Here is a 12,514-nt window from a genome sequence, read left to right on the forward strand (position 1 = left end):
CTGATAGTAACTCAGAGGCGGCTCGTGGGAGGTGGCTGGCAGTTTTGTTGGGTTTCCAATCGACGGACTGGGGAGGGGAGGGGGTGGGGGGACTTGGGGCCGGCCCAAGCTCTCTCCAAACTACCAATTGCATTACACACAGGGCCTCATGTATGTAATGTGTCACACTTCACAGGCGACAGCAAACAAAAACAAAAACTTATGATATGGGTGAAACAAGACACCACGCGTGTACGATCTCAGCCGCGCAGTATCATAACAGTCGATAGTTCAAATTGCAAGGTGACCTGGACAAGCAAATCATATAGATTACCTGTAGTGGGATGCGCTTGATGTGCTTTGTACTGTTTACAATTAACTATGTGTTAAAACTGCATGGCTTAGTTGTCCAAACGTAGGATTGGACGACCAACAACACAAAATTTCACAAAGATCATTTGTGCGCTTTCATTCGAACGTTTGAGTGAATAAAGAGCTTTATATTGCGATAAGATATTTCCGAAAACTATAACTAATCACTATTTCTATTTTTAAGCATCAGCCACCAGATGGGTGTCCACGGACGCCTGGACGACCTCAATAGCCGCCGCTGTAAAGTAAAGTAAAGTAAAAATTATGACATAACATCATCACACATGTCTACAAAGTATCAAATCACTATATGGAAAAATGTAAATATCTTACCACCAAAATTAATAAATTATTAACTACAACTTTATTAAAAAAATTTCAAATAAATTCAAAAAGCATCCCCAAAAGATAACCCTATTCATACTTTCCAGTGGAATAAAGATTTACAAATCGCTTTTTTGCCACAAAAGGGTGGAAATAAAGATAATCATTATGCTTCTCTTTATTACTAACATAGCTAGGTCCTTCAATTCTCCCTAACACTTCGTATGAAACATTCCAAAAATGTGAATCATTAGAAATATCCTTAGAAATCATATATTTCTTAAACCCTTCTAATTTAGTCTTAAAACTTAAAACAGTCACAGAGTTCTTAACATCTGGAGGGAGTTTGTTCCAGTAAGGAATAACTGTCTCTGGAAGAAATGAACTTTGGAGATTCCTAATCTTTGCCATACTCTAACAACATCTGTTGGATGATACAAGATTAAGACCAGATCTGCTCACTTTGAACAAATCTGAGCCGTAATCGATCAAACCATTAATAACCTTAAAAACTTCAATAAGGTCACCATGTATTCGCCGCTCTGCCAGCGTTGTCAAATTGAGAATTTCCAGTCTACGGCTGTAAGGAACTGGCTAGGAATACCTAAAATATTAATTCTTCAGAGATACAAATAATTCAATCGATAGTATAAACAGAGGATTTCGGTAGAGGTCATTTGTCATTATCCAAGTATAAGGTAAGACACTTTCAACACTATGCAAATCAATTAATAGCGGTTATTAAATTGCATTAATTTCAAATAAGAATACATGCTCAAGCCGCGCACGCACGTATTATTGTATACTTTTTGCTTTCTAATAAATATCGTGTCAATGTGTACGTCTAAATGTTCATGTTTTCATGTGTAAACCGAATCCAATTGAGATTAGTGACAAGGATAAGGACCCAAGTGCCTACAGTACGGCTTTTTTGGACCCCTGTGGACCACTACTCTTGAAATCGCTCTACAACTATTGAACATTTATAACTGTTATATAATATATAACGTCATTTGACAATTATTATCATTAAGAATTAATCTACAATCTAACTGTCTTGCTGAGGGGGAGGAGTAAACGCTTCACAAACTAAAATACTTACAACATGTAACAAAATTAGTGAAACAAATTAGTGAAACAAATTAAAAATTTCATCCTTTATTTTACAATCATAATATAACAATATTTATAAGCCTCCGTTTTGAAAGTTTTAAATTTTAATATATTCACATTTCTATTTAAAATTCAATTTAATGTATAAGTCAATAATTGGCCGCCAAAGCCGCGCATTCTTGAAAACAGGATTAAATTGTTTATGATTATACGTTTATATATTGAGTAAATGTGCCGTCCAGGTGGTTGGTAAAGTGCCCCCGGGGAAGCCTCATCAGTACAGCGACGATCCAACTGTCGTTAAACTTTCAGCAGAGAGAAAGTCCCTTCAGCAAGAATGTAGTCTCACAGGGATAAGCGACAGGAGTGACCTCAGAAAAAGAATCAACCATCTCAAACGTACCATCAAAAAGAGGTTGAAATCCATCAATGAGGCCACTGCTAACGCCCTAGTAGATGTCATCAACAACACCGACAGCTGCAGAAGCATGTTTGAAGCGAATAGAACTTTGGCCCAGTGTAGGATGAAGAAAGACGGAGTGACTGTCCACGATGCAGACGGGAACACCTTAGGTTCTGACTCATTAAAAGCAGAAGCTATTAAAGAATACTTTAATAATGAGTTCAATGACAAAGATGAACCCCACCTCCCAGCATTCATAGACCCTCCTGGAAGCCTCCTCTGTCCCATAACACCTGAAGAAGTTGGCCGCGCTGTTATGAAGCTGAAATCCGGTAGAGCGTGTGGCCCTGACGGCTGACGGTATACCTAATGAGCTAATGAAAGCTGCTGGATATCCCCTCCACTGTGAGTTAGCTAGGATCTATAATCTCTCCTTTGAGACCAACACATACATCCCAGCTATTGGAGAAGGTATCCTGACACCCCTTCAGAAGCCAGGAAAACCCCTGAGGTCCGATAAAGTCTATCCGGCCCCTCACATTGCTAAATGGAACTAGAAAAGTCCTATCCCTCGTAGCCTTGAACAGAATCAATTACCACGTTGATATGTACACTGGACCTTGGCAGGCGGCATACAAGCAGGGTCGCAGTTGTGCTGACCTGGTATGGTCTCAGAGAATGTTGACATCAGTGGTTACCAGGCGCGAGTTTGAGTATAGTAAAATCAACATTGACATGACCGCTGCGTTTAATACTATCCGCAGACAGACCATCATCAACCTCCTCATTGATGCAGGATGCTCTAGAGACGACATTCGCCTAGTTCAGTACCTCCTCTCAAATACAAAGCTCAAGGTGACGGTCAACAGATCCGAGTCTGGTGAATTTGTGATTAATATTGGCGCTTACCAGGGAGACAGTCTGGCAGGTAAAGTGTTTACATTGACCCTTGCCGGTGCCCTGAATCACATCAGAGCCGTGATCAGTGTCACGATTCCTAGACCGAACCCCCCAGTCTCTGATAGAGGCCTCCCGTTAGAGTCCGCCTATGCTGACGATGCTGAGCTTCTGAGTGAAGATGGTCAGAGCCTGGTGAAGATACTAGAGATTGCCAGTGATATACTAAAGGATTGGAGTCTCTTTGTTAACGAATCAAAGACGGTGTTTACAAGAGTGTATTTGGCAGATACAGATGCTTTAGATGCCCATGGCAATAAAATTAGAGGAGATGAAGAGTGGCGAGAGTCAGTGCTATTAGGATCAAAGCTCTGTTCAGAAAGAGATATTGTCAACAGACGCAACAAAGCCAATGTTGCCTTCTACACCTACAAGAAAGTCTGGTTGAATAGTTCTGTTCAGATCAGTGAGAGTAGAAAGCTGAAGCTGTACGAAGCTCTTGTCACTTCAGTGTTGTTGTATAACTGTAGCAGCTGGGCTGCTCCTGAAACCGTAATGGCATCTGTCGACGTTCTTCAAAGGAAGCATCTGAGACAGATAATCAACACCTATTGGCCTACGGTTATCAGTAACGAGAACTTATATAAGAGATGTAATGTCAGTCCCCTTACTGAAAGGATCAAGAAAGCACGATGGAAGATGCTTGGGCACGTTCTCAGAAGCGGTGATGACACTCCCGCCTTCTTATCTTTCAGATTTGCATGTTTAGGATGTTTTGACTACAAAGGAAGGAGGGGCAGACCTCGTTCAAATTTATTTGATTTATTATTAAAAGACATTATGACAAAACAAATTATTATGATTGTAAATAAAAGATTTAGTTTAAGTAATTTCAACGATTTAGTGTACAAAGCTCATGATAGACGTCTTTGGAGAAGTTAAGGGTGAGTCGAGACTACTCGGCCACTCGATTTTATGATTTAATTTCTATTATCTTGTGTTTGCTGTATATAGTTGATTAATAATGATTATACGACAAATAGAAATAAATTTAAAACTATCCGTGGTTTTTTTGAAATAAATTATAATCTTACCTAAATCCAAAGCCAGCTTTGTAAAATTTACTATTAGATCATAATATATCGTCAGTTCAATTTAAAACTGTTCTCAGTTTTATCAAGCTAATGGACGTTTCTAAGCAATTGCTTGAAGTTATTGCTACAGAATTATTGTTTTCGCGCATTACGTAGAATTTACTAGTGTGTAATACTGGTTAACACTGGGTGTACACTGAGTGTAAGTCGCTAAGTTTCATATACGTGCCGTTGAATATTTCCAATTTTGAGTGTATCGTGAGCGTGTTTTACAGTGCAATTGTTCGGTACTAGTGTGTTTGTGTGTATATATATATATATATATATATATATATCATCTGTGGAGTATGGTGTGTGGACTGTGGTAAATAATGTGTTTTGTTGGAGTGCAGTGGTTGCATGTGTGAGGAAAGATAAGTGGTTATTTTAGTAACTCACATTAATCAAAACTTGAGCTCATTTGTGGCAAAATTAAGCTCACACCAATCAAGTGTATCATGCTTGAATTGCAATTCTTGTAAAGCAATTTTCAATGTATTCTTAAACCCGTTTGTCGGAGTATTAAAACTTATCTTACTTGATATTTGTCGACAGCTGTTCCACATGTAGGATGATTGGTAGATGAATTGTGAGGATGGTTGTGATGTGATGAAATAATCCTCTCGTCGTGGTGACCTGTTAAATGATGAGTACAGTGATAATATGGTTCCTCTAACTTATTAATTTTGAATAGTTCTAAGAGACAAGTGTACTTATACAGGTTGTGAAAAGTTAACAATTTCTGATTCTTAAACAAGGGCTTAGAGTGTTCTTTTTTGTAAAAGTCCACACCTAGTCTTTGCTCACCAAATGCTCACAACGTATGACAAAAAAAAATTTAAAGTCAAAATAACCATTTCACATAAGTGGTTTTATATTTATCATAATAAAATAACTTGTGATAAATTAATTTTTGTAGCTTTATAACCTACCAGGACGCGCGCCGAGTTAGACTCTTTGGAACAAATATTTTACGAGTATCACCCGTTAAATTAATTTACACTCACAAATGTACAAAATACACACCATTTTTACCTAGTGCAACACTGGTTCCGCAATGAGTGGCTGATCGAAAAAGTTTGGTTTGCATTCACCAACTACAGTGCTTAGTGTACAGCGTACATGAAAAGATAACTTACTGAATCTTTTAATACTAAATACATATTACCAATTACATACAACTATAAATCATAATTCTTTTCCTTTTAATAATCACGGCTTGACCATTTAATTATACAATTACATTGTAATTGAGACAATCGAAATTCATAATTCATCGTCATAAAATATAATTAATAATATTCGATTAACAAATCAATTTTATTCTTCTCCGACGCTACTGCACAACAAACACTGCGCATGCTCACCGTCAACGACGGTAAATCATTAATATATAAATCATTAATATATAACACAAGTAATAATGTTGACCATTGTTAATGATCCGGCGCGCGCTACTTCTTAGCCATCGGGCCAGTGCTAACATTTCGAGAAGAAAGCGGCGCGCGCTACTTCGAAGAAATTTAGACGAGTAACATCCGTCAAGTAATAGTGATCCTAGCACTGATCCTTGGGGAACATCAGACCAGGCATATTTCCATTTGAAGTCTCTCCTTCCATACAAACTTTTGTAGTTGCTAGTTTTATCAGAAGCAAAGTCTGTGATTTCATTTAAAACACGTCCAGTTATCGCCAAATTCTCCAGCTTGTTAATTTGACCATTGTTAATGATCTGGCCCGGCGCGCGCTACTCCGTAGCACTTGCCATCGGGCCAACATTTCGAGAAGAAAGCGGCGCGCGCTACTTCGAAGAAATTTAGACGAGTAACATCCGTCAACTTGTTAATCAATAATGGGGAACAAAATCTATAGCTTTACTGAAGTCAAAATGAAATAAGTCAACAGGGGCACCTTAATCTATTAAATCAAAAATAGTGTCTAATGTAACTAAAAGATGCGACAAGCAAAAAACCTTGTTTCCGTTGGTGTTTCTGAATGAGGTCCTCTAAAAATTCTAAAACATGTGATCGAACAAACTGTTCACATACTTTACAAATGTTACATATAAATCAGACAATATTGAAGATTTAGATTTAAATATTGAGCCCTATGGCTAGAGAATACTTTCTTTGATATTTTGGACAGTTTTTAATATTGGTAATGTTAATGAATTGTAATTGATTGATATGTAATATTTAGGCCCGTGGCCAGTTTTCACACAATCTGCAAACTTGAAAACCCCTTTGCCTGGGTTGAGAGTAAAATCCTGTGCAAGGTCACGTAAAGAGAATTGGAGACTATGCCGAACTTTATGGTAGACTCAATTCCCTACATGCTCGAATGTAGCCAGTATACTGCCGTTCCCTGAGAAAAGGCAGTAAGTCACATCGATGTCATTTTGAGAAAATTGGACGAACGTGTTTGTCGTTTTTTAGGTAATTTTATTGGTATAAACGGGGTAAATTTTGACCTCTATGTGTAAATAAATTATTGTCATATGTCCTAAACATGCTTAAAAGCATAAATTCACCAACACTAATCTATAAAAACCATTTTTCTCCAGAATAACTGAACTATTTTCCCATCCGCATTGGACTTACTGCCTTTTCTGAGGGAATTGCGGACTTACTGCTTTTTATCAGGATCGATTTCAACCGATTCCTCCCTAGAAAGGCAGTAAGTCCATTTTTCTTCAGATAAAGTCAACACAAAAAATACAAAATTTCTTTATTTTTGATCATATCCTAGTGTAATATAATTATGTGGGCCTCCTGTGCATTGCAAGTGTGTAATATTGACGAAAAATGGATAATTTCTCGCTCAAAATGCCTATAGCTTCTTAAATATCGAATATTTTGGAATGATTTTTACAGCATCGTATTCAGCTTGGTCAGACACATTAATTTGGGAAAAAAATTTGAACATACAATATTTAAAGCATCAAATTTTTCAAAAAATGTTTCAATAATTCACACAAGAGGGGACCCTTGTGTTCAGGTTCAAAAATTTTGAAAATAATATTTCTTTAAATTTTGAATTATTAGTACCAAAATTGTTTGCTTGCTGAGCTGATTACGACCACATAAAAATTATTTCGATATAACTAAAACTGTGGAAGTTATAGGCCAAAAACTATAAAAACTGCAAATAAATCTGGACTAACTGCCTTTTCTCAGGGAAAAAGTTCTCTCACGGAAAAAGTTCCCTCAGAGAAGGCTGTACAAATGGACTTACTGCCTTTTCTCAGGGAAGGTTTTGGGATAACGTGCTAAATTGTCAAGTTTTGTGTGACTTACTGCCTTTCGTGACAGCTAAAACAGGATTTTTATAACGCGATTCATAGCTTAAGTTGTAGAGAATCTTCTCCTGAAAATTTTGGTACCAATATCTCAAGATTTCGAAAAATGGACTTACTGCCTTCTCTCAGGGAACGGCAGTATAGTTGCTGAATATAATAGGCGAACTTTTCTGTTGAAGATAAAGCTGTCTAGTGTCTATGACATATGACTCTCCACATACTTCCAGACACTACACTCCAAAATCAGACAATTTTTTCAAGAGACATTTTTTCCAAACAATAATAATAATAATAATCACCCTTCAGTGATAGAAACCAAGCCCCTGAGACATGTGAACAGAAAGAAGCTTATGGAGGAAACATCTCTCATCAACTCATGTATAGCAGAGATTCCTACTTCTTCAATCACTGAAACCAACACTCTATTGCTTGCAGGAGCACATTTAGTCAGCGAAAGACTTGGTGAAAAACCTGCAAATAAGAATGCAGAGAAGCGGAAAACTCCGCTATGGAAAAGAAGAATCGAAGATAAGATTACCCAGGTGAGGAAAGACATCTCTTATCTTGAGGAGAAGAAGAAAGGTATTACCCTTAAACAAACAAGAATTGCGCCGGAAAAAATACTAGAAGGGCTCAACAGACGTCACCCCCTGTTGAAGAAAAAGGGTATATCATGCATCATTGAGGAGCTCAAGCAACGTCTTCGTGCAAAAGCAGCTAAGATAAAGAGATTTAATAAAAGATGCGAACGATACCACCAGAACAAGTTGTTTGGAAACAACCAGAGGCAGTTCTACAGAAACCTTCAAACAAACCCTGAAGAACAGGATATCTCCCACCCTGAGGCTGACAAGGATTCTTGTTTGAAGTTCTGGAAGAACATATGGGAGCAGCCGGTTGAACATAACAGTGATGCTGAATGGTTACCGGATGTCAGAACAGCACTAGCCTCAGCAGATGAACAGCGACAGTTTCTTATAACTAACACCCTGGTTGCAGATAGAGTGAAGAAAATGACCAATTGGTCCTCTCCTGGTACAGACGGACTGCATGCTTATTGGATAAAGCACTTTAAAGAACTCCACAATAGGATTGCAGATCAACTTATGAATTGCCTAACCAACGCTGATATCCCTGACTGGATGACATTGGGACGCACGTACCTGCTCATAAAGGACCACTCCAAAGGACCCATCCCAGGCAATTTCAGACCTATTACATGCTTATCAGCTATGTGGAAACTGTTCACTGGTCTAATCTCAGATTCCATATACAACCATTTAGACCAGCAAAAACTCCTCCCCCCTGAGCAGAAAGGGTGCAAGAAGAAGAGCAGAGGATGTAAAGAACAGTTAATGATAGACAAACTCATCCTGAAGAACTGTAAACGAAGGAAGCGGAACCTGAACATGACGTTTATAGACTACAAGAAGGCGTATGATAGCGTCCCACACTCTTGGATTCTGTCTTGTTTGACCATGTGTGGTATCTCTTCATCCATCATAGATCTGTTTGAAGCCTCCTTCAAACAATCGTATGTTAACCTGATGCTTGGTAAAGTTTCCCTTGGGAGAATTAAAATTAATAGAGGTCTATTCCAAGGAGACTCAGTATCACCTATTCACTTTATCATGAGTCTTATACCCCTGTCCATTCTTTTGAATAAGCATGACATAGGATACTCTCTGGAGAAGGGAGGTCGACCGAAAGTGTCACATAGGCTATACATGGACGACCTCAAGTTGTATGCCGAGAGTGAAGATGAAATGCAAACACTGGTTAATACCACAGCAGAGTTCAGCAGTGACATAAAAATGGAATTCGGGCTAGAGAAATGTGCCGTGGTGAAGGTGAAGAAGGGAGCAAGAGCCGTTTTTGAAGGCATCTCCCTACCCACAGGTGAACAGATCCATGAGTTGGAGGACGAGGGCTATAAGTATCTGGGAATACTAGAAGCCAATGATATACTGCACAAAGAGATGAAAGCACTGGTTACAAAAGAGTATATCAGAAGAGTTAGAAAGGTTTTAAAATCACAGCTTCATGGCAGGAATAGTATACAAGCAATTAACACCTGGGCTGTACCTGTGATAAGATATGGAGCTGGAATTCTCTCATGGAATGCTGGAGAGACCAAAGCCTTAGATGTCAAGACCCGGAAACTGATGAGAATAAATGGAGCTCACCATCCCCAAGGAGATGTTGACCGGTTATACGTTAGCCGTCAACTGGGTGGCCGTGGGCTACATAGTATAGAGGAAGTCGTAAAGAGAGAGGAGAATGCACTCACCACTTATGTGGTGAGAAGTAGAGACCCAGAACTAATTGCTCTGAAGGACTACTTTGTCAAAGACAAGATACTCTTGGGTGAAGAGATAGAGAAAGATATCGACCGAACACAACGCGAGGAAATCCGCAAGGAGAAGTGGACTGCTAAAGTGATGCACGGACAGTTCCCAAGGCAGATGATGGGTATAGCGGACCCGTTAACCTCTTGGAACTGGCTCACTCAACAAGACTTGAAGAAGGAGACAGAAGGATTGTTGATAGCAGCCCAAGACCAAGCACTTAGGACTAATTATGTGAAGCACAGGATTGACAAAACACCTGGCTCTTCTCCCCTCTGCAGACTCTGCAGAAATCATTACGAGACAATAGACCACATACTGAATGGGTGCCCAAAACTTTCACAGACAGAATATAAGTGTCGGCATGACAAAGTAGCTGCCGCATTGCACTGGAGTCTGTGCAAGGAATACGGCTTCCCACGCAGTAAAAGGTGGTACGAACACCGGGCAGAGAAGGTGCTGGAAAACGAAAAAGTCAAGATATTGTGGGACTTCCATGTCCAGTCGGACCACGTTATCGAACACTGCAGACCGGATCTCCTCCTGGTAGACAAGGTAACCAACGCAGCAACCATCATTGACGTTGCAGTCCCAGGAGATACCCGGATCCTGGATAGAGAACAAGAAAAGATACTGAAATATCAAGACCTAAAAAGAGAAATTAAGAAGAACTGGAATTTACGAAAGGTCACAATCGTCCCTGTGGTGATAGGCGCATTAGGAACTATCACCATTAACTTTCGTAAACACCTCGACGCAGTCCACTGCAATCTGAGCATATCTAATCTCCAGAAGACAGCTCTGCTTGGATCAGCCAGAATTCTCAGGATGGTCTTAGACATATGATATTATTGAGAGTATAATACACTGTAGATACTCTATATTTAGTTTATTCTTCACTGGATACTGTAATAAACACTCTTTACCTGGTCCTCTTATATCTCTTCCCTTGCTATGCAAGCCCTGTCTCTTGTTTATACAATTTTTAACCCGTATATTGGGTAGACTGTGTATTTGTTATGTATTTTATATTAAATACAGTTTTGTGTACAAGTAATTATTGTTATTTACTGGACTAAGGGGTACACCCCTGCAGATTTCGTCGATTTCAGGTGCCGTCGGCACCATAAAAATTAAAAGCAAACATAAATTTTTTCCCCTAAAATCGAACGCTTTCTGCGCAAAAAATTGACCTCAACAGAAAAAATTAAACATGGCTTCAAATCCAAATTTGAACCAGAGATTTTTCACTTCCTCTCGATAAACTTAATTTTCAACCGAAAATAAAGTCTCAAAGGGGTAAATTACTCAGGTCAGGATTGTAGGCAATGATTATGCCAAACCATACATTTTTGTAAATTCATTAAACTTTCAATTTAGCCTAAAACACCCTATTTCGCAAAATTTTTCGGGGGGCTGCGCCCCCCTAGCCCCCGACAATGTGGTCCGCCCCTTACCTGGACCCCGCTGGAGGCCGCGCCCCCAGACCCCTGCCACAGCTTGCAGCTCCTGGCTACGTGCCTGAGCAAAATATAGGTTAAGGGCTTTTCAGATGATTTGGCTCCTCAACAGATACCGACGTACATAACGGTCAATATGTAGTTTAGGTTTACCTGGCCCGTAGGTTACGAATGTGCCCGAGGAGGAAAAAAAAGCAAACTTAAGAAAATTTCTCGGGAACTTAAAAGTTCACCTCAAAACGAAATCTGCACCTATGCCCTGATTCTTGTATAAACATGATGTTTGTTTAAATATTGTATATTTTTGTATTGATTGTGGTATTTTGTGGGTCAGATTCAGCAATACCCAATGGGTACTTGCTGAATCACTGTTTTATACACTCTGTAGCCAGTCCCGGTGTTCCGTCCCTTGCCCTGCAAGCCCTGTTTCTTGATTATACAGCATTTATTTATCGTGTATTACATTGTAGTATGTAATAAACATTTGTAGTAGTGTAGGATTGTTTGAATTTCTTTTTGCTAGGTTTTATAATTTTTATTTGTATAATTTGTGATTGTTTCTCCCGGTTTTCTTCCCTTGCGTAGCAAGCCCTGTCTCTTGTAAAAACAACCTCGAAAGATTTGTAGATACACAGAGTCTCTACACCTTTACCCTCTGGTCCCTAGGGTCAGCTGATCCCGGGCCAGAGGAAAACTACCGACTGCCAAGGTTTGACGCCTAGGCAGTCGAGACCTCTTATTGAGACCCTTTATAATAATAATTTAAACTTATAGATTATAGTGGCACAACAACTTAAAATGCAAGGTGTGCCACGAAAACAAGTCAGGATACAAGAAAACCTGAAAAGCAATCCACATTCAGGTTCCAAACCATAGAAAATTGTAAAGACTTGATACACTAAATTACAAAGTTAAGGGTATGCACTTAACAGTAGAAACATTGAAAAAGTAATAAATTAATTAATATCATAAGCAGTTTTAAAAAGAAAGGTTTTCAGATACACTTTAAAAGATTCCAGTGACATGCAATTCTTAATTTCAAGAGGCAGCTCATTCCATAATTTAGGGCCAACTTTCTGAAACGATCTTTCTCCATACTGTGTATTATATACTCTAAGTTCAGTCAAATGGATAAGATGATTATAATTGGCATATTTAAACATATTACTTAAATAATCTGGTCCCAT

The 12,514-nt window shown here is 38.9% G+C and overlaps 2 protein-coding genes across 2 annotated transcripts in view; both read right to left on the bottom strand.

Annotated features, from left to right (window-relative positions):
* Positions 1-12,514, bottom strand: part of LOC134819336 (uncharacterized) — a 116,254-nt gene that overhangs the window by 33,983 nt on the left and 69,757 nt on the right. The window lies entirely within an intron of this gene.
* Positions 1-12,514, bottom strand: part of LOC134819337 (transcription factor TFIIIB component B'' homolog) — an 86,360-nt gene that overhangs the window by 9,543 nt on the left and 64,303 nt on the right. The window lies entirely within an intron of this gene.

This window comes from Bolinopsis microptera, chromosome 8 (assembly GCF_026151205.1).
Source record: "Bolinopsis microptera isolate Bmic1 chromosome 8, MBARI_Bmic_1.0, whole genome shotgun sequence".
NCBI classification, from domain to species: domain Eukaryota; kingdom Metazoa; phylum Ctenophora; class Tentaculata; order Lobata; family Bolinopsidae; genus Bolinopsis; species Bolinopsis microptera.